This window comes from Hyla sarda, chromosome 8 (genome assembly GCF_029499605.1).
Source record: "Hyla sarda isolate aHylSar1 chromosome 8, aHylSar1.hap1, whole genome shotgun sequence".
Taxonomy (NCBI): domain Eukaryota; kingdom Metazoa; phylum Chordata; class Amphibia; order Anura; family Hylidae; genus Hyla; species Hyla sarda.
Genome location: NC_079196.1, coordinates 113,544,250 through 113,562,990, shown reverse-complemented (window position 1 = coordinate 113,562,990; position 18,741 = coordinate 113,544,250). Strand labels below are relative to the sequence as shown.

The 18,741-nt window shown below is 45.5% G+C and overlaps 9 pseudogenes; all 9 read left to right on the top strand.

Moving 5' to 3' along the window:
- The first annotated feature begins 1,298 nt into the window (after positions 1-1,298).
- Positions 1,299-1,562, top strand: LOC130286236 (U2 spliceosomal RNA; annotated as a pseudogene).
- Positions 1,563-5,805: 4,243 nt separating this feature from the next.
- LOC130286235 (U2 spliceosomal RNA) lies at positions 5,806-6,069 on the top strand (annotated as a pseudogene).
- Positions 6,070-7,529: 1,460 nt separating this feature from the next.
- On the top strand, positions 7,530-7,794 carry LOC130287787 (U2 spliceosomal RNA; annotated as a pseudogene).
- A 1,464-nt stretch (positions 7,795-9,258) lies between these two features.
- LOC130288283 (U2 spliceosomal RNA) lies at positions 9,259-9,524 on the top strand (annotated as a pseudogene).
- Positions 9,525-10,992: 1,468 nt separating this feature from the next.
- LOC130288552 (U2 spliceosomal RNA) lies at positions 10,993-11,255 on the top strand (annotated as a pseudogene).
- Positions 11,256-12,714: 1,459 nt separating this feature from the next.
- On the top strand, positions 12,715-12,977 carry LOC130288541 (U2 spliceosomal RNA; annotated as a pseudogene).
- A 1,464-nt stretch (positions 12,978-14,441) lies between these two features.
- On the top strand, positions 14,442-14,705 carry LOC130286234 (U2 spliceosomal RNA; annotated as a pseudogene).
- Positions 14,706-16,170: 1,465 nt separating this feature from the next.
- Positions 16,171-16,435, top strand: LOC130287930 (U2 spliceosomal RNA; annotated as a pseudogene).
- Positions 16,436-17,893: 1,458 nt separating this feature from the next.
- Positions 17,894-18,157, top strand: LOC130287755 (U2 spliceosomal RNA; annotated as a pseudogene).
- Positions 18,158-18,741: the final 584 nt, after the last annotated feature.

The window sequence follows — 18,741 nt, the reverse complement described above, 5'->3', positions numbered from 1 at the left end:
ATAAAATAAAACTAAATAATAATAATCTAGCACACCTGTGCAGGTTTGACATGACATGACAGGTAGCTGTCTTGTGGGTGGTGCTGAATCCTGTTAAATGACATGAGGGTCTCATGCCTATACACAAGGGTGTGTCATTGCTGTTGCTTGACCATGCATTGGTTTCTGTGGTCAGTGAATGATAAAAACAAAATTTACCATCCATTGATGGATGGGAAATCCGCCATGAGGCATTTGTTTTTAGAAACTGCTGCTCACAACCAATGTTGCAATGGAGTGTCTCCATCTGCTGGTGGTATTGGAAAGGCATTAGTGCTATGACAGGGTCTGAAGAAGAAGAAGAAGAAGACGGAAAAAAATATATATAAAAAGAAAAAGAGAGAGAGAGAGAGAGACTGACTTAGTGAGCGAGTGAGTGAGAGAGTGAGAGTGAGTGAGAGTGAATGAGTGAGTGAGTGAGTGAGTGAGTGAGTGAGTGAGAACAAATGAGTTAAAGCAAGTGAGTGAGAGAGATCGAATGAATGAAAGTCTGAATGACAGAAAGAAAAAAGGATGAAGAAAGAAGCATGAAGAAAAAAAAATGTATATGGAGTTGCTGACATGAGTGCAATCTACAAAGCCGTTGAGGCTGATCCTCATGGGAGGATTATTGCACCAGGACCCTTAGCACTTTTAAAATGCCATTCAATGCCACGGGCTAGATGTAAACTGCAGATGACCATGTTGTGGTAGTTACCATGGATACCCAAGTGATGTGTGAGCTAACACATAGGCCCAACAGATTCCAAGAAGGCCAGAATCACCAGCGGCACCACCATCGATTGTCAGGTCACCCGGATTCAGCAAATACCAGAGTCCAAAATGATGCAGGTTTATACTGTTAATTTTCAGTTTATCGTTACAGTTGGTGTTATTCCATGTCGGAAGGGACGCAGCTACAGCCAGTGGGGTAACTAGAGACAGGCAGGCAGCTATGTGCAACAAAGGTAGGCGTGTTGTTTTCATATGCAGATCTGAAATATTGTCTTATATGCAAGAGGAGGAGTGATGGGGGTTCAGGCAAAAGCCAGGCTATGGATTGCATTGCTAAATGCTCCATCAGAGTGCAATGGTCGCCTGTCCTTTTTTTTAAGTGATGATGTGGGTTTAGCCTGTGCTGTATGTATGTATGGGTGGCTGACTGCCACCCACCCAGAAAGTGTATGGGAGGCTGGTTGGCTGCCAGCCTTCCTTCCATTCCTATGAGTAATGTGAGTGCTCATGAAGGGGACATGGTTGGGTCCACCCCTTTCCCGGTTATCCCCTCTAGGCCTTTTGGCTTAGATCAAGTGTAAAAAAAGAAAGGATCTTGCGACAGATCGCATCCTGAGGCACGTTTTTTTTTGTGTGAATACTTGCACTTGGGTGACTTGTGAGCACATACTGATACATACGTTCCCTATCTGGGGACCATAAATTAAATGGATTTTTGAGAAAGGGAGCTGATTTGGAAGCTTGCTTCTGTCGCCCTATGCATTGACCCGATGTGGCAGTATCTTCGGGTAGTGAACAGTGCACCACCCCATTCCAGTGTTAAACAAGAAAGATTCTCATTTAATCCTCCGTGGGTGAGAATTTGAGTTTGAGAATTGGAGACCAAAATGATGAGTTGCACTGACTGGTTTATGAACGTCTATTCATTTAGCGTTTTAATGACCATGTTTGCACACTGATTGGTGTAAAAAAATAAAATAAAACTAAATAATAATAATCTAGCACACCTGTGCAGGTTTGACATGACATGACAGGTAGCTGTCTTGTGGGTGGTGCTGAATCCTGTTGTCACGATGCCGGCTGGCAGGTAGTGGATCCTCTGTGCCAGAGAGGGATGGAGAGGACCGCGCTAGTGGACCGGTTCTAAGCCACTACAGGTTTTCACCAGAGCCCGCCGCAAAGCGGGATGGTCTTGCTGCGGCGGTAGTGACCAGGTCGTATCCACTAGCAACGGCTACCTCTCTGGCTGCTGAAGATGCTGATGATAGGCGCGGTACAAGGGAGTAGGCAGAAGCAAGGTCGGACGTAGCAGAAGGTCGGGGGCAGGCGGCAAGGATCGTAGTCAGGGGCAACGGCAGGAGGTCAGGAACACGGACTAGGAACAGACAAGGGAACGCTTTCACTAGGCACTAAGGCAACAAGATCCGGCAAGGGAGTGCAAGGGAAGTGAGGTGATATAGGGAAGTGCACAGGTGGGAGCCAATTAAGCTAATAGGCAGATTGGGCCAGGCACCATCATTGGTGCACTGGCCCTTTAAATCGCAGAGACCCGGCGCGCGCGCGCCCTAGGGAGCGGGGCCGCGCGCGCCGGGACAGGACCGAGGGAGAGCGAGTCAGGTACGGGGGCCGGGGTGCGCATCGCGAGCGGGCGCTATCCGCCTCGCGAATCGCATCCCGGCTGAAGGCGGGACCGCAGCGCACCCGGTCAGTGGATCTGACCGGGGCGCTGCAACAACGAAGATGAGGCGAGCGCTCCGGGGAGGAACGGGGACCCGGAGCGCTCGGCGTAACAGTACCCCCCCCCTTGGGTCTCCCCCTCTTCTTGGGGCCAAAGAACCTGAGGAAAAAAAATTCAATTTTTCCGTGATGAGGTCCGATGCAAATTAGGAGGGGTTCTGTGTGGAAACGTACGAGACAGTCCAATCTTTTATTGTAAAAACAATAGATGTAGAGGGGTCTGGCGAGACTGGTCACAGGAACGTAGAACCTGTTGATGAGAGAGGCCAAAAAAATTTTTCCTGCAGATCCGGAATCCAAGAAGAGCATAGTAGAGAACGAGAAGGTAGAGGCAGATATCCGCACAGGCACAGTAAGGCGTGGAGAAGCAGAGTAGACATCAAGAACTGTGTCACCTTTGTGCGGAGTCAGCGTATGTCTTTCCAGGCGGGGAGGACGGATAGGACAATCCTTCAGGAAGTGTTCGGTACCGGCATAGTACAGGCAAAGATTCTCCATGCGGCGTCGTGTCCTCTCTTGAGGTGTCAAGCGAGACCGGTCAACTTGCATAGCCTCCGCGGCGGGAAGCACAGGAACAGATTGCAGAGGACCAGAGGAGAGAGGAGCCGGGGAGAAAAAACGCTTCGTGCGAACAAAGTCCATATCCAGGCGAAGCTCCAGACGCCATCCGGAAGAACGCATGTCAATGCGAGTGGCAAGATGAATGAGTTCATGTAGGTCAGCAGGAGTCTCTCGTGCGGCCAGAACATCTTTAATGTTGCTGGATAGGCCTTTTTTAAAGGTCGCGCAGAGAACCTCACTATTCCAGGACAACTCGTAAGCAAGAGCACGGAACTGAATGGCGTACTCGCCAACGGAAGAAACACCCTGGGCCAGGTTCAGCAGGGCAATCTCGGCTGAAGAAGCTCGGGCAGGTTCCTCAAAGACACTTCGAATTTCCGAGAAGAAGGAGTGTACAGAGGCAGTGACGGGGTCATTGCGGTCCCAGAGCGGTGCGGCCCATGACAGGGCTTTTCCGGACAGAAGGCTGACTACGAAAGCCACCTTAGACCTTTCAGTAGGAAACTGGTCCGACATCATCTCCAAGTGCTGGGAACATTGCGAAAGAAAGCCACGGCAATACTTAGAGTCCCCATCAAATTTGTCCGGCAAGGACAGGCAGAGGCTAGGAGTGGCCACTCGCTGCGGAGGAGGTGCAGGAGCTGGCGGAGGAGAAGATTGCTGGAGAAGTTGCGACTGAAGTTGGTGCGAAATGGTGGACATTTCCGACAGCTGACGGGTTAGAAGGGCGATCTGTCGGGCTTGCTGGGCGGCCACCGTGGTTAGCTCAGCGACAACTGACAGAGGAACTTCAGCGGGATCCATGGCCGGATCTACTGTCACGATGCCGGCTGGCAGGTAGTGGATCCTCTGTGCCAGAGAGGGATGGAGAGGACCGCGCTAGTGGACCGGTTCTAAGCCACTACAGGTTTTCACCAGAGCCCGCCGCAAAGCGGGATGGTCTTGCTGCGGCGGTAGTGACCAGGTCGTATCCACTAGCAACGGCTACCTCTCTGGCTGCTGAAGATGCTGATGATAGGCGCGGTACAAGGGAGTAGGCAGAAGCAAGGTCGGACGTAGCAGAAGGTCGGGGGTAGGCGGCAAGGATCGTAGTCAGGGGCAACGGCAGGAGGTCAGGAACACGGACTAGGAACAGACAAGGGAACGCTTTCACTAGGCACTAAGGCAACAAGATCCGGCAAGGGAGTGCAAGGGAAGTGAGGTGATATAGGGAAGTGCACAGGTGGGAGCCAATTAAGCTAATAGGCAGATTGGGCCAGGCACCATCATTGGTGCACTGGCCCTTTAAATCGCAGAGACCCGGCGCGCGCGCGCCCTAGGGAGCGGGGCCGCGCGCGCCGGGACAGGACCGAGGGAGAGCGAGTCAGGTACGGGGGCCGGGGTGCGCATCGCGAGCGGGCGCTATCCGCCTCGCGAATCGCATCCCGGCTGAAGGCGGGACCGCAGCGCACCCGGTCAGTGGATCTGACCGGGGCGCTGCAACAACGAAGATGAGGCGAGCGCTCCGGGGAGGAACGGGGACCCGGAGCGCTCGGCGTAACACCTGTTAAATGACATGAGGGTCTCATGCCTATACACAAGGGTGTGTCATTGCTGTTGCTTGACCATGCATTGGTTTCTGTGGTCAGTGAATGATAAAAACAAAATTTACCATCCATTGATGGATGGGAAATCCGCCATGAGGCATTTGTTTTTAGAAACTGCTGCTCACAACCAATGTTGCAATGGAGTGTCTCCATCTGCTGGTGGTATTGGAAAGGCATTAGTGCTATGACAGGGTCTGAAGAAGAAGAAGAAGAAGACGGAAAAAAATATATATAAAAAGAAAAAGAGAGAGAGAGAGAGAGACTGACTTAGTGAGCGAGTGAGTGAGAGAGTGAGAGTGAGTGAGAGTGAATGAGTGAGTGAGTGATTGAGTGAGTGAGTGAGTGAGTGAGAACAAATGAGTTAAAGCAAGTGAGTGAGAGAGATCGAATGAATGAAAGTCTGAATGACAGAAAGAAAAAAGGATGAAGAAAGAAGCATGAAGAAAAAAAAATGTATATGGAGTTGCTGACATGAGTGCAATCTACAAAGCCGTTGAGGCTGATCCTCATGGGAGGATTATTGCACCAGGACCCTTAGCACTTTTAAAATGCCATTCAATGCCACGGGCTAGATGTAAACTGCAGATGACCATGTTGTGGTAGTTACCATGGATACCCAAGTGATGTGTGAGCTAACACATAGGACCAACAGATTCCAAGAAGGCCAGAATCACCAGCGGCACCACCATCGATTGTCAGGTCACCCGGATTCAGCAAATACCAGAGTCCAAAATGATGCAGGTTTATACTGTTAATTTTCAGTTTATCGTTACAGTTGGTGTTATTCCATGTCGGAAGGGACGCAGCTACAGCCAGTGGGGTAACTAGAGACAGGCAGGCAGCTATGTGCAACAAAGGTAGGCGTGTTGTTTTCATATGCAGATCTGAAATATTGTCTTATATGCAAGAGGAGGAGTGATGGGGGTTCAGGCAAAAGCCAGGCTATGGATTGCATTGCTAAATGCTCCATCAGAGTGCAATGGTCGCCTGTCCTTTTTTTAAGTGATGATGTGGGTTTAGCCTGTGCTGTATGTATGTATGGGTGGCTGACTGCCACCCACCCAGAAAGTGTATGGGAGGCTGGTTGGCTGCCAGCCTTCCTTCCATTCCTATGAGTAATGTGAGTGCTCATGAAGGGGACATGGTTGGGTCCACCCCTTTCCCGGTTATCCCCTCTAGGCCTTTTGGCTTAGATCAAGTGTAAAAAAAGAAAGGATCTTGCGACAGATCGCATCCTGAGGCACGTTTTTTTTTGTGTGAATACTTGCACTTGGGTGACTTGTGAGCACATACTGATACATACGTTCCCTATCTGGGGACCATAAATTAAATGGATTTTTGAGAAAGGGAGCTGATTTGGAAGCTTGCTTCTGTCGCCCTATGCATTGACCCGATGTGGCAGTATCTTCGGGTAGTGAACAGTGCACCACCCCATTCCAGTGTTAAACAAGAAAGATTCTCATTTAATCCTCCGTGGGTGAGAATTTGAGTTTGAGAATTGGAGACCAAAATGATGAGTTGCACTGACTGGTTTATGAACGTCTATTCATTTAGCGTTTTAATGACCATGTTTGCACACTGATTGGTGTAAAAAAATAAAATAAAACTAAATAATAATAATCTAGCACACCTGTGCAGGTTTGACATGACATGACAGGTAGCTGTCTTGTGGGTGGTGCTGAATCCTGTTAAATGACATGAGGGTCTCATGCCTATACACAAGGGTGTGTCATTGCTGTTGCTTGACCATGCATTGGTTTCTGTGGTCAGTGAATGATAAAAACAAAATTTACCATCCATTGATGGATGGGAAATCCGCCATGAGGCATTTGTTTTTAGAAACTGCTGCTCACAACCAATGTTGCAATGGAGTGTCTCCATCTGCTGGTGGTATTGGAAAGGCATTAGTGCTATGACAGGGTCTGAAGAAGAAGAAGAAGAAGACGGAAAAAAATATATATAAAAAGAAAAAGAGAGAGAGAGAGAGAGACTGACTTAGTGAGCGAGTGAGTGAGAGAGTGAGAGTGAGTGAGAGTGAATGAGTGAGTGAGTGATTGAGTGAGTGAGTGAGTGAGAACAAATGAGTTAAAGCAAGTGAGTGAGAGAGATCGAATGAATGAAAGTCTGAATGACAGAAAGAAAAAAGGATGAAGAAAGAAGCATGAAGAAAAAAAAATGTATATGGAGTTGCTGACATGAGTGCAATCTACAAAGCCGTTGAGGCTGATCCTCATGGGAGGATTATTGCACCAGGACCCTTAGCACTTTTAAAATGCCATTCAATGCCACGGGCTAGATGTAAACTGCAGATGACCATGTTGTGGTAGTTACCATGGATACCCAAGTGATGTGTGAGCTAACACATAGGCCCAACAGATTCCAAGAAGGCCAGAATCACCAGCGGCACCACCATCGATTGTCAGGTCACCCGGATTCAGCAAATACCAGAGTCCAAAATGATGCAGGTTTATACTGTTAATTTTCAGTTTATCGTTACAGTTGGTGTTATTCCATGTCGGAAGGGACGCAGCTACAGCCAGTGGGGTAACTAGAGACAGGCAGGCAGCTATGTGCAACAAAGGTAGGCGTGTTGTTTTCATATGCAGATCTGAAATATTGTCTTATATGCAAGAGGAGGAGTGATGGGGGTTCAGGCAAAAGCCAGGCTATGGATTGCATTGCTAAATGCTCCATCAGAGTGCAATGGTCGCCTGTCCTTTTTTTAAGTGATGATGTGGGTTTAGCCTGTGCTGTATGTATGTATGGGTGGCTGACTGCCACCCACCCAGAAAGTGTATGGGAGGCTGGTTGGCTGCCAGCCTTCCTTCCATTCCTATGAGTAATGTGAGTGCTCATGAAGGGGACATGGTTGGGTCCACCCCTTTCCCGGTTATCCCCTCTAGGCCTTTTGGCTTAGATCAAGTGTAAAAAAAGAAAGGATCTTGCGACAGATTGCATCCTGAGGCACGTTTTTTTTTTGTGTGAATACTTGCACTTGGGTGACTTGTGAGCACATACTGATACATACGTTCCCTATCTGGGGACCATAAATTAAATGGATTTTTGAGAAAGGGAGCTGATTTGGAAGCTTGCTTCTGTTGCCCTATGCATTGACCCGATGTGGCAGTATCTTCGGGTAGTGAACAGTGCACCACCCCATTCCAGTGTTAAACAAGAAAGATTCTCATTTAATCCTCCGTGGGTGAGAATTTGAGTTTGAGAATTGGAGACCAAAATGATGAGTTGCACTGACTGGTTTATGAACGTCTATTCATTTAGCGTTTTAATGACCATGTTTGCACACTGATTGGTGTAAAAAAATAAAATAAAACTAAATAATAATAATCTAGCACACCTGTGCAGGTTTGACATGACATGACAGGTAGCTGTCTTGTGGGTGGTGCTGAATCCTGTTAAATGACATGAGGGTCTCATGCCTATACACAAGGGTGTGTCATTGCTGTTGCTTGACCATGCATTGGTTTCTGTGGTCAGTGAATGATAAAAACAAAATTTACCATCCATTGATGGATGGGAAATCCGCCATGAGGCATTTGTTTTTAGAAACTGCTGCTCACAACCAATGTTGCAATGGAGTGTCTCCATCTGCTGGTGGTATTGGAAAGGCATTAGTGCTATGACAGGGTCTGAAGAAGAAGAAGAAGAAGAAGACGGAAAAAAATATATATAAAAAGAAAAAGAGAGAGAGAGAGAGAGACTGACTTAGTGAGCGAGTGAGTGAGAGAGTGAGAGTGAGTGAGAGTGAATGAGTGAGTGAGTGATTGAGTGAGTGAGTGAGTGAGAACAAATGAGTTAAAGCAAGTGAGTGAGAGAGATCGAATGAATGAAAGTCTGAATGACAGAAAGAAAAAAGGATGAAGAAAGAAGCATGAAGAAAAAAAAAATGTATATGGAGTTGCTGACATGAGTGCAATCTACAAAGCCGTTGAGGCTGATCCTCATGGGAGGATTATTGCACCAGGACCCTTAGCACTTTTAAAATGCCATTCAATGCCACGGGCTAGATGTAAACTGCAGATGACCATGTTGTGGTAGTTACCATGGATACCCAAGTGATGTGTGAGCTAACACATAGGCCCAACAGATTCCAAGAAGGCCAGAATCACCAGCGGCACCACCATCGATTGTCAGGTCACCCGGATTCAGCAAATACCAGAGTCCAAAATGATGCAGGTTTATACTGTTAATTTTCAGTTTATCGTTACAGTTGGTGTTATTCCATGTCGGAAGGGACGCAGCTACAGCCAGTGGGGTAACTAGAGACAGGCAGGCAGCTATGTGCAACAAAGGTAGGCGTGTTGTTTTCATATGCAGATCTGAAATATTGTCTTATATGCAAGAGGAGGAGTGATGGGGGTTCAGGCAAAAGCCAGGCTATGGATTGCATTGCTAAATGCTCCATCAGAGTGCAATGGTCGCCTGTCCTTTTTTTAAGTGATGATGTGGGTTTAGCCTGTGCTGTATGTATGTATGGGTGGCTGACTGCCACCCACCCAGAAAGTGTATGGGAGGCTGGTTGGCTGCCAGCCTTCCTTCCATTCCTATGAGTAATGTGAGTGCTCATGAAGGGGACATGGTTGGGTCCACCCCTTTCCCGGTTATCCCCTCTAGGCCTTTTGGCTTAGATCAAGTGTAAAAAAAGAAAGGATCTTGCGACAGATCGCATCCTGAGGCACGTTTTTTTTTTTGTGTGAATACTTGCACTTGGGTGACTTGTGAGCACATACTGATACATACGTTCCCTATCTGGGGACCATAAATTAAATGGATTTTTGAGAAAGGGAGCTGATTTGGAAGCTTGCTTCTGTCGCCCTATGCATTGACCCGATGTGGCAGTATCTTCGGGTAGTGAACAGTGCACCACCCCATTCCAGTGTTAAACAAGAAAGATTCTCATTTAATCCTCCGTGGGTGAGAATTTGAGTTTGAGAATTGGAGACCAAAATGATGAGTTGCACTGACTGGTTTATGAACGTCTATTCATTTAGCGTTTTAATGACCATGTTTGCACACTGATTGGTGTAAAAAAATAAAATAAAACTAAATAATAATAATCTAGCACACCTGTGCAGGTTTGACATGACAGGTAGCTGTCTTGTGGGTGGTGCTGAATCCTGTTAAATGACATGAGGGTCTCATGCCTATACACAAGGGTGTGTCATTGCTGTTGCTTGACCATGCATTGGTTTCTGTGGTCAGTGAATGATAAAAACAAAATTTACCATCCATTGATGGATGGGAAATCCGCCATGAGGCATTTGTTTTTAGAAACTGCTGCTCACAACCAATGTTGCAATGGAGTGTCTCCATCTGCTGGTGGTATTGGAAAGGCATTAGTGCTATGACAGGGTCTGAAGAAGAAGAAGAAGAAGACGGAAAAAAATATATATAAAAAGAAAAAGAGAGAGAGAGAGAGAGACTGACTTAGTGAGCGAGTGAGTGAGAGAGTGAGAGTGAGTGAGAGTGAATGAGTGAGTGAGTGATTGAGTGAGTGAGTGAGTGAGTGAGTGAGAACAAATGAGTTAAAGCAAGTGAGTGAGAGAGATCGAATGAATGAAAGTCTGAATGACAGAAAGAAAAAAGGATGAAGAAAGAAGCATGAAGAAAAAAAAATGTATATGGAGTTGCTGACATGAGTGCAATCTACAAAGCCGTTGAGGCTGATCCTCATGGGAGGATTATTGCACCAGGACCCTTAGCACTTTTAAAATGCCATTCAATGCCACGGGCTAGATGTAAACTGCAGATGACCATGTTGTGGTAGTTACCATGGATACCCAAGTGATGTGTGAGCTAACACATAGGCCCAACAGATTCCAAGAAGGCCAGAATCACCAGCGGCACCACCATCGATTGTCAGGTCACCCGGATTCAGCAAATACCAGAGTCCAAAATGAAGCAGGTTTATACTGTTAATTTTCAGTTTATCGTTACAGTTGGTGTTATTCCATGTCGGAAGGGACGCAGCTACAGCCAGTGGGGTAACTAGAGACAGGCAGGCAGCTATGTGCAACAAAGGTAGGCGTGTTGTTTTCATATGCAGATCTGAAATATTGTCTTATATGCAAGAGGAGGAGTGATGGGGGTTCAGGCAAAAGCCAGGCTATGGATTGCATTGCTAAATGCTCCATCAGAGTGCAATGGTCGCCTGTCCTTTTTTTTAAGTGATGATGTGGGTTTAGCCTGTGCTGTATGTATGTATGTATGGGTGGCTGACTGCCACCCACCCAGAAAGTGTATGGGAGGCTGGTTGGCTGCCAGCCTTCCTTCCATTCCTATGAGTAATGTGAGTGCTCATGAAGGGGACATGGTTGGGTCCACCCCTTTCCCGGTTATCCCCTCTAGGCCTTTTGGCTTAGATCAAGTGTAAAAAAAGAAAGGATCTTGCGACAGATTGCATCCTGAGGCACGTTTTTTTTTGTGTGAATACTTGCACTTGGTGACTTGTGAGCACATACTGATACATACGTTCCCTATCTGGGGACCATAAATTAAATGGATTTTTGAGAAAGGGAGCTGATTTGGAAGCTTGCTTCTGTCGCCCTATGCATTGACCCGATGTGGCAGTATCTTCGGGTAGTGAACAGTGCACCACCCCATTCCAGTGTTAAACAAGAAAGATTCTCATTTAATCCTCCGTGGGTGAGAATTTGAGTTTGAGAATTGGAGACCAAAATGATGAGTTGCACTGACTGGTTTATGAACGTCTATTCATTTAGCGTTTTAATGACCATGTTTGCACACTGATTGGTGTAAAAAAATAAAATAAAACTAAATAATAATAATCTAGCACACCTGTGCAGGTTTGACATGACATGACAGGTAGCTGTCTTGTGGGTGGTGCTGAATCCTGTTAAATGACATGAGGGTCTCATGCCTATACACAAGGGTGTGTCATTGCTGTTGCTTGACCATGCATTGGTTTCTGTGGTCAGTGAATGATAAAAACAAAATTTACCATCCATTGATGGATGGGAAATCCGCCATGAGGCATTTGTTTTTAGAAACTGCTGCTCACAACCAATGTTGCAATGGAGTGTCTCCATCTGCTGGTGGTATTGGAAAGGCATTAGTGCTATGACAGGGTCTGAAGAAGAAGAAGAAGAAGACGGAAAAAAATATATATAAAAAGAAAAAGAGAGAGAGAGAGAGACTGACTTAGTGAGCGAGTGAGTGAGAGAGTGAGAGTGAGTGAGAGTGAATGAGTGAGTGAGTGATTGAGTGAGTGAGTGAGTGAGAACAAATGAGTTAAAGCAAGTGAGTGAGAGAGATCGAATGAATGAAAGTCTGAATGACAGAAAGAAAAAAGGATGAAGAAAGAAGCATGAAGAAAAAAAAATGTATATGGAGTTGCTGACATGAGTGCAATCTACAAAGCCGTTGAGGCTGATCCTCATGGGAGGATTATTGCACCAGGACCCTTAGCACTTTTAAAATGCCATTCAATGCCACGGGCTAGATGTAAACTGCAGATGACCATGTTGTGGTAGTTACCATGGATACCCAAGTGATGTGTGAGCTAACACATAGGCCCAACAGATTCCAAGAAGGCCAGAATCACCAGCGGCACCACCATCGATTGTCAGGTCACCCGGATTCAGCAAATACCAGAGTCCAAAATGAAGCAGGTTTATACTGTTAATTTTCAGTTTATCGTTACAGTTGGTGTTATTCCATGTCGGAAGGGACGCAGCTACAGCCAGTGGGGTAACTAGAGACAGGCAGGCAGCTATGTGCAACAAAGGTAGGCGTGTTGTTTTCATATGCAGATCTGAAATATTGTCTTATATGCAAGAGGAGGAGTGATGGGGGTTCAGGCAAAAGCCAGGCTATGGATTGCATTGCTAAATGCTCCATCAGAGTGCAATGGTCGCCTGTCCTTTTTTTTAAGTGATGATGTGGGTTTAGCCTGTGCTGTATGTATGTATGGGTGGCTGACTGCCACCCACCCAGAAAGTGTATGGGAGGCTGGTTGGCTGCCAGCCTTCCTTCCATTCCTATGAGTAATGTGAGTGCTCATGAAGGGGACATGGTTGGGTCCACCCCTTTCCCGGTTATCCCCTCTAGGCCTTTTGGCTTAGATCAAGTGTAAAAAAAGAAAGGATCTTGCGACAGATTGCATCCTGAGGCACGTTTTTTTTTGTGTGAATACTTGCACTTGGTGACTTGTGAGCACATACTGATACATACGTTCCCTATCTGGGGACCATAAATTAAATGGATTTTTGAGAAAGGGAGCTGATTTGGAAGCTTGCTTCTGTCGCCCTATGCATTGACCCGATGTGGCAGTATCTTCGGGTAGTGAACAGTGCACCACCCCATTCCAGTGTTAAACAAGAAAGATTCTCATTTAATCCTCCGTGGGTGAGAATTTGAGTTTGAGAATTGGAGACCAAAATGATGAGTTGCACTGACTGGTTTATGAACGTCTATTCATTTAGCGTTTTAATGACCATGTTTGCACACTGATTGGTGTAAAAAAATAAAATAAAACTAAATAATAATAATCTAGCACACCTGTGCAGGTTTCACATGACATGACAGGTAGCTGTCTTGTGGGTGGTGCTGAATCCTGTTAAATGACATGAGGGTCTCATGCCTATACACAAGGGTGTGTCATTGCTGTTGCTTGACCATGCATTGGTTTCTGTGGTCAGTGAATGATAAAAACAAAATTTACCATCCATTGATGGATGGGAAATCCGCCATGAGGCATTTGTTTTTAGAAACTGCTGCTCACAACCAATGTTGCAATGGAGTGTCTCCATCTGCTGGTGGTATTGGAAAGGCATTAGTGCTATGACAGGGTCTGAAGAAGAAGAAGAAGAAGACGGAAAAAAATATATATAAAAAGAAAAAGAGAGAGAGAGAGAGAGACTGACTTAGTGAGCGAGTGAGTGAGAGAGTGAGAGTGAGTGAGAATGAATGAGTGAGTGAGTGATTGAGTGAGTGAGTGAGTGAGTGAGAACAAATGAGTTAAAGCAAGTGAGTGAGAGAGATCGAATGAATGAAAGTCTGAATGAAAGAAAGAAAAAAGGATGAAGAAAGAAGCATGAAGAAAAAAAAATGTATATGGAGTTGCTGACATGAGTGCAATCTACAAAGCCGTTGAGGCTGATCCTCATGGGAGGATTATTGCACCAGGACCCTTAGCACTTTTAAAATGCCATTCAATGCCACGGGCTAGATGTAAACTGCAGATGACCATGTTGTGGTAGTTACCATGGATACCCAAGTGATGTGTGAGCTAACACATAGGCCCAACAGATTCCAAGAAGGCCAGAATCACCAGCGGCACCTCCATCGATTGTCAGGTCACCCGGATTCAGCAAATACCAGAGTCCAAAATGATGCAGGTTTATACTGTTAATTTTCAGTTTATCGTTACAGTTGGTGTTATTCCATGTCGGAAGGGACGCAGCTACAGCCAGTGGGGTAACTAGAGACAGGCAGGCAGCTATGTGCAACAAAGGTAGGCGTGTTGTTTTCATATGCAGATCTGAAATATTGTCTTATATGCAAGAGGAGGAGTGATGGGGGTTCAGGCAAAAGCCAGGCTATGGATTGCATTGCTAAATGCTCCATCAGAGTGCAATGGTCGCCTGTCCTTTTTTTAAGTGATGATGTGGGTTTAGCCTGTGCTGTATGTATGTATGGGTGGCTGACTGCCACCCACCCAGAAAGTGTATGGGAGGCTGGTTGGCTGCCAGCCTTCCTTCCATTCCTATGAGTAATGTGAGTGCTCATGAAGGGGACATGGTTGGGTCCACCCCTTTCCCGGTTATCCCCTCTAGGCCTTTTGGCTTAGATCAAGTGTAAAAAAAGAAAGGATCTTGCGACAGATCGCATCCTGAGGCACGTTTTTTTTTGTGTGAATACTTGCACTTGGGTGACTTGTGAGCACATACTGATACATACGTTCCCTATCTGGGGACCATAAATTAAATGGATTTTTGAGAAAGGGAGCTGATTTGGAAGCTTGCTTCTGTCGCCCTATGCATTGACCCGATGTGGCAGTATCTTCGGGTAGTGAACAGTGCACCACCCCATTCCAGTGTTAAACAAGAAAGATTCTCATTTAGTCCTCCGTGGGTGAGAATTTGAGTTTGAGAATTGGAGACCAAAATGATGAGTTGCACTGACTGGTTTATGAACGTCTATTCATTTAGCGTTTTAATGACCATGTTTGCACACTGATTGGTGTAAAAAAATAAAATAAAACTAAATAATAATAATCTAGCACACCTGTGCAGGTTTGACATGACATGACAGGTAGCTGTCTTGTGGGTGGTGCTGAATCCTGTTAAATGACATGAGGGTCTCATGCCTATACACAAGGGTGTGTCATTGCTGTTGCTTGACCATGCATTGGTTTCTGTGGTCAGTGAATGATAAAAACAAAATTTACCATCCATTGATGGATGGGAAATCCGCCATGAGGCATTTGTTTTTAGAAACTGCTGCTCACAACCAATGTTGCAATGGAGTGTCTCCATCTGCTGGTGGTATTGGAAAGGCATTAGTGCTATGACAGGGTCTGAAGAAGAAGAAGAAGACGGAAAAAAATATATATAAAAAGAAAAAGAGAGAGAGAGAGAGAGACTGACTTAGTGAGCGAGTGAGTGAGAGAGTGAGAGTGAGTGAGAGTGAATGAGTGAGTGAGTGATTGAGTGAGTGAGTGAGTGAGTGAGTGAGAACAAATGAGTTAAAGCAAGTGAGTGAGAGAGATCGAATGAATGAAAGTCTGAATGACAGAAAGAAAAAAGGATGAAGAAAGAAGCATGAAGAAAAAAAAATGTATATGGAGTTGCTGACATGAGTGCAATCTACAAAGCCGTTGAGGCTGATCCTCATGGGAGGATTATTGCACCAGGACCCTTAGCACTTTTAAAATGCCATTCAATGCCACGGGCTAGATGTAAACTGCAGATGACCATGTTGTGGTAGTTACCATGGATACCCAAGTGATGTGTGAGCTAACACATAGGCCCAACAGATTCCAAGAAGGCCAGAATCACCAGCGGCACCACCATCGATTGTCAGGTCACCCGGATTCAGCAAATACCAGAGTCCAAAATGATGCAGGTTTATACTGTTAATTTTCAGTTTATCGTTACAGTTGGTGTTATTCCATGTCGGAAGGGACGCAGCTACAGCCAGTGGGGTAACTAGAGACAGGCAGGCAGCTATGTGCAACAAAGGTAGGCGTGTTGTTTTCATATGCAGATCTGAAATATTGTCTTATATGCAAGAGGAGGAGTGATGGGGGTTCAGGCAAAAGCCAGGCTATGGATTGCATTGCTAAATGCTCCATCAGAGTGCAATGGTCGCCTGTCCTTTTTTTAAGTGATGATGTGGGTTTAGCCTGTGCTGTATGTATGTATGGGTGGCTGACTGCCACCCACCCAGAAAGTGTATGGGAGGCTGGTTGGCTGCCAGCCTTCCTTCCATTCCTATGAGTAATGTGAGTGCTCATGAAGGGGACATGGTTGGGTCCACCCCTTTCCCGGTTATCCCCTCTAGGCCTTTTGGCTTAGATCAAGTGTAAAAAAAGAAAGGATCTTGCGACAGATCGCATCCTGAGGCACGTTTTTTTTTTGTGTGAATACTTGCACTTGGGTGACTTGTGAGCACATACTGATACATACGTTCCCTATCTGGGGACCATAAATTAAATGGATTTTTGAGAAAGGGAGCTGATTTGGAAGCTTGCTTCTGTCGCCCTATGCATTGACCCGATGTGGCAGTATCTTCGGGTAGTGAACAGTGCACCACCCCATTCCAGTGTTAAACAAGAAAGATTCTCATTTAATCCTCCGTGGGTGAGAATTTGAGTTTGAGAATTGGAGACCAAAATGATGAGTTGCACTGACTGGTTTATGAACGTCTATTCATTTAGCGTTTTAATGACCATGTTTGCACACTGATTGGTGTAAAAAAATAAAATAAAACTAAATAATAATAATCTAGCACACCTGTGCAGGTTTGACATGACATGACAGGTAGCTGTCTTGTGGGTGGTGCTGAATCCTGTTAAATGACATGAGGGTCTCATGCCTATACACAAGGGTGTGTCATTGCTGTTGCTTGACCATGCATTGGTTTCTGTGGTCAGTGAATGATAAAAACAAAATTTACCATCCATTGATGGATGGGAAATCCGCCATGAGGCATTTGTTTTTAGAAACTGCTGCTCACAACCAATGTTGCAATGGAGTGTCTCCATCTGCTGGTGGTATTGGAAAGGCATTAGTGCTATGACAGGGTCTGAAGAAGAAGAAGAAGAAGACGGAAAAAAATATATATAAAAAGAGAGAGAGAGAGAGAGAGAGACTGACTTAGTGAGCGAGTGAGTGAGAGAGTGAGAGTGAGTGAGAGTGAATGAGTGAGTGAGTGATTGAGTGAGTGAGTGAGTGAGAACAAATGAGTTAAAGCAAGTGAGTGAGAGAGATCGAATGAATGAAAGTCTGAATGACAGAAAGAAAAAAGGATGAAGAAAGAAGCATGAAGAAAAAAAAATGTATATGGAGTTGCTGACATGAGTGCAATCTACAAAGCCGTTGAGGCTGATCTTCATGGGAGGATTATTGCACCAGGACCCTTAGCACTTTTAAAATGCCATTCAATGCCACGGGCTAGATGTAAACTGCAGATGACCATGTTGTGGTAGTTACCATGGAAACCCAAGTGATGTGTGAGCTAACACATAGGCCCAACAGATTCCAAGAAGGCCAGAATCACCAGCGGCACCACCATCGATTGTCAGGTCACCCGGATTCAGCAAATACCAGAGTCCAAAATGATGCAGGTTTATACTGTTAATTTTCAGTTTATCGTTACAGTTGGTGTTATTCCATGTCGGAAGGGACGCAGCTACAGCCAGTGGGGTAACTAGAGACAGGCAGGCAGCTATGTGCAACAAAGGTAGGCGTGTTGTTTTCATATGCAGATCTGAAATATTGTCTTATATGCAAGAGGAGGAGTGATGGGGGTTCAGGCAAAAGCCAGGCTATGGATTGCATTGCTAAATGCTCCATCAGAGTGCAATGGTCGCCTGTCCTTTTTTTAAGTGATGATGTGGGTTTAGCCTGTGCTGTATGTATGTATGGGTGGCTGACTGCCACCCACCCAGAAAGTGTATGGGAGGCTGGTTGGCTGCCAGCCTTCCTTCCATTCCTATGAGTAATGTGAGTGCTCATGAAGGGGACATGGTTGGGTCCACCCCTTTCCCGGTTATCCCCTCTAGGCCTTTTGGCTTAGATCAAGTGTAAAAAAAGAAAGGATCTTGCGACAGATCGCATCCTGAGGCACGTTTTTTTTTGTGTGAATACTTGCACTTGGGTGACTTGTGAGCACATACTGATACATACGTTCCCTATCTGGGGACCATAAATTAAATGGATTTTTGAGAAAGGGAGCTGATTTGGAAGCTTGCTTCTGTCGCCCTATGCATTGTCCCGATGTGGCAGTATCTTCGGGTAGTGAACAGTGCACCACCCCATTCCAGTGTTAAACAAGAAAGATTCTCATTTAATCCTCCGTGGGTGAGAATTTGAGTTTGAGAATTGGAGACCAAAATGATGAGTTGCACTGACTGGTTTATGAACGTCTATTCATTTAGCGTTTTAATGACCATGTTTGCACACTGATTGGTGTAAAAAAATAAAATAAAACTAAATAATAATAATCTAGCACACCTGTGCAGGTTTGACATGACATGACAGGTAGCTGTCTTGTGGGTGGTGCTGAATCCTGTTAAATGACATGAGGGTCTCATGCCTATACACAAGGGTGTGTCATTGCTGTTGCTTGACCATGCATTGGTTTCTGTGGTCAGTGAATGATAAAAACAAAATTTACCATCCATTGATGGATGGGAAATCCGCCATGAGGCATTTGTTTTTAGAAACTGCTGCTCACAACCAATGTTGCAATGGAGTGTCTCCATCTGCTGGTGGTATTGGAAAGGCATTAGTGCTATGACAGGGTCTGAAGAAGAAGAAGACGGAAAAAAATATATATAAAAAGAAAAAGAGAGAGAGAGAGAGAGACTGACTTAGTGAGCGAGTGAGTGAGAGAGTGA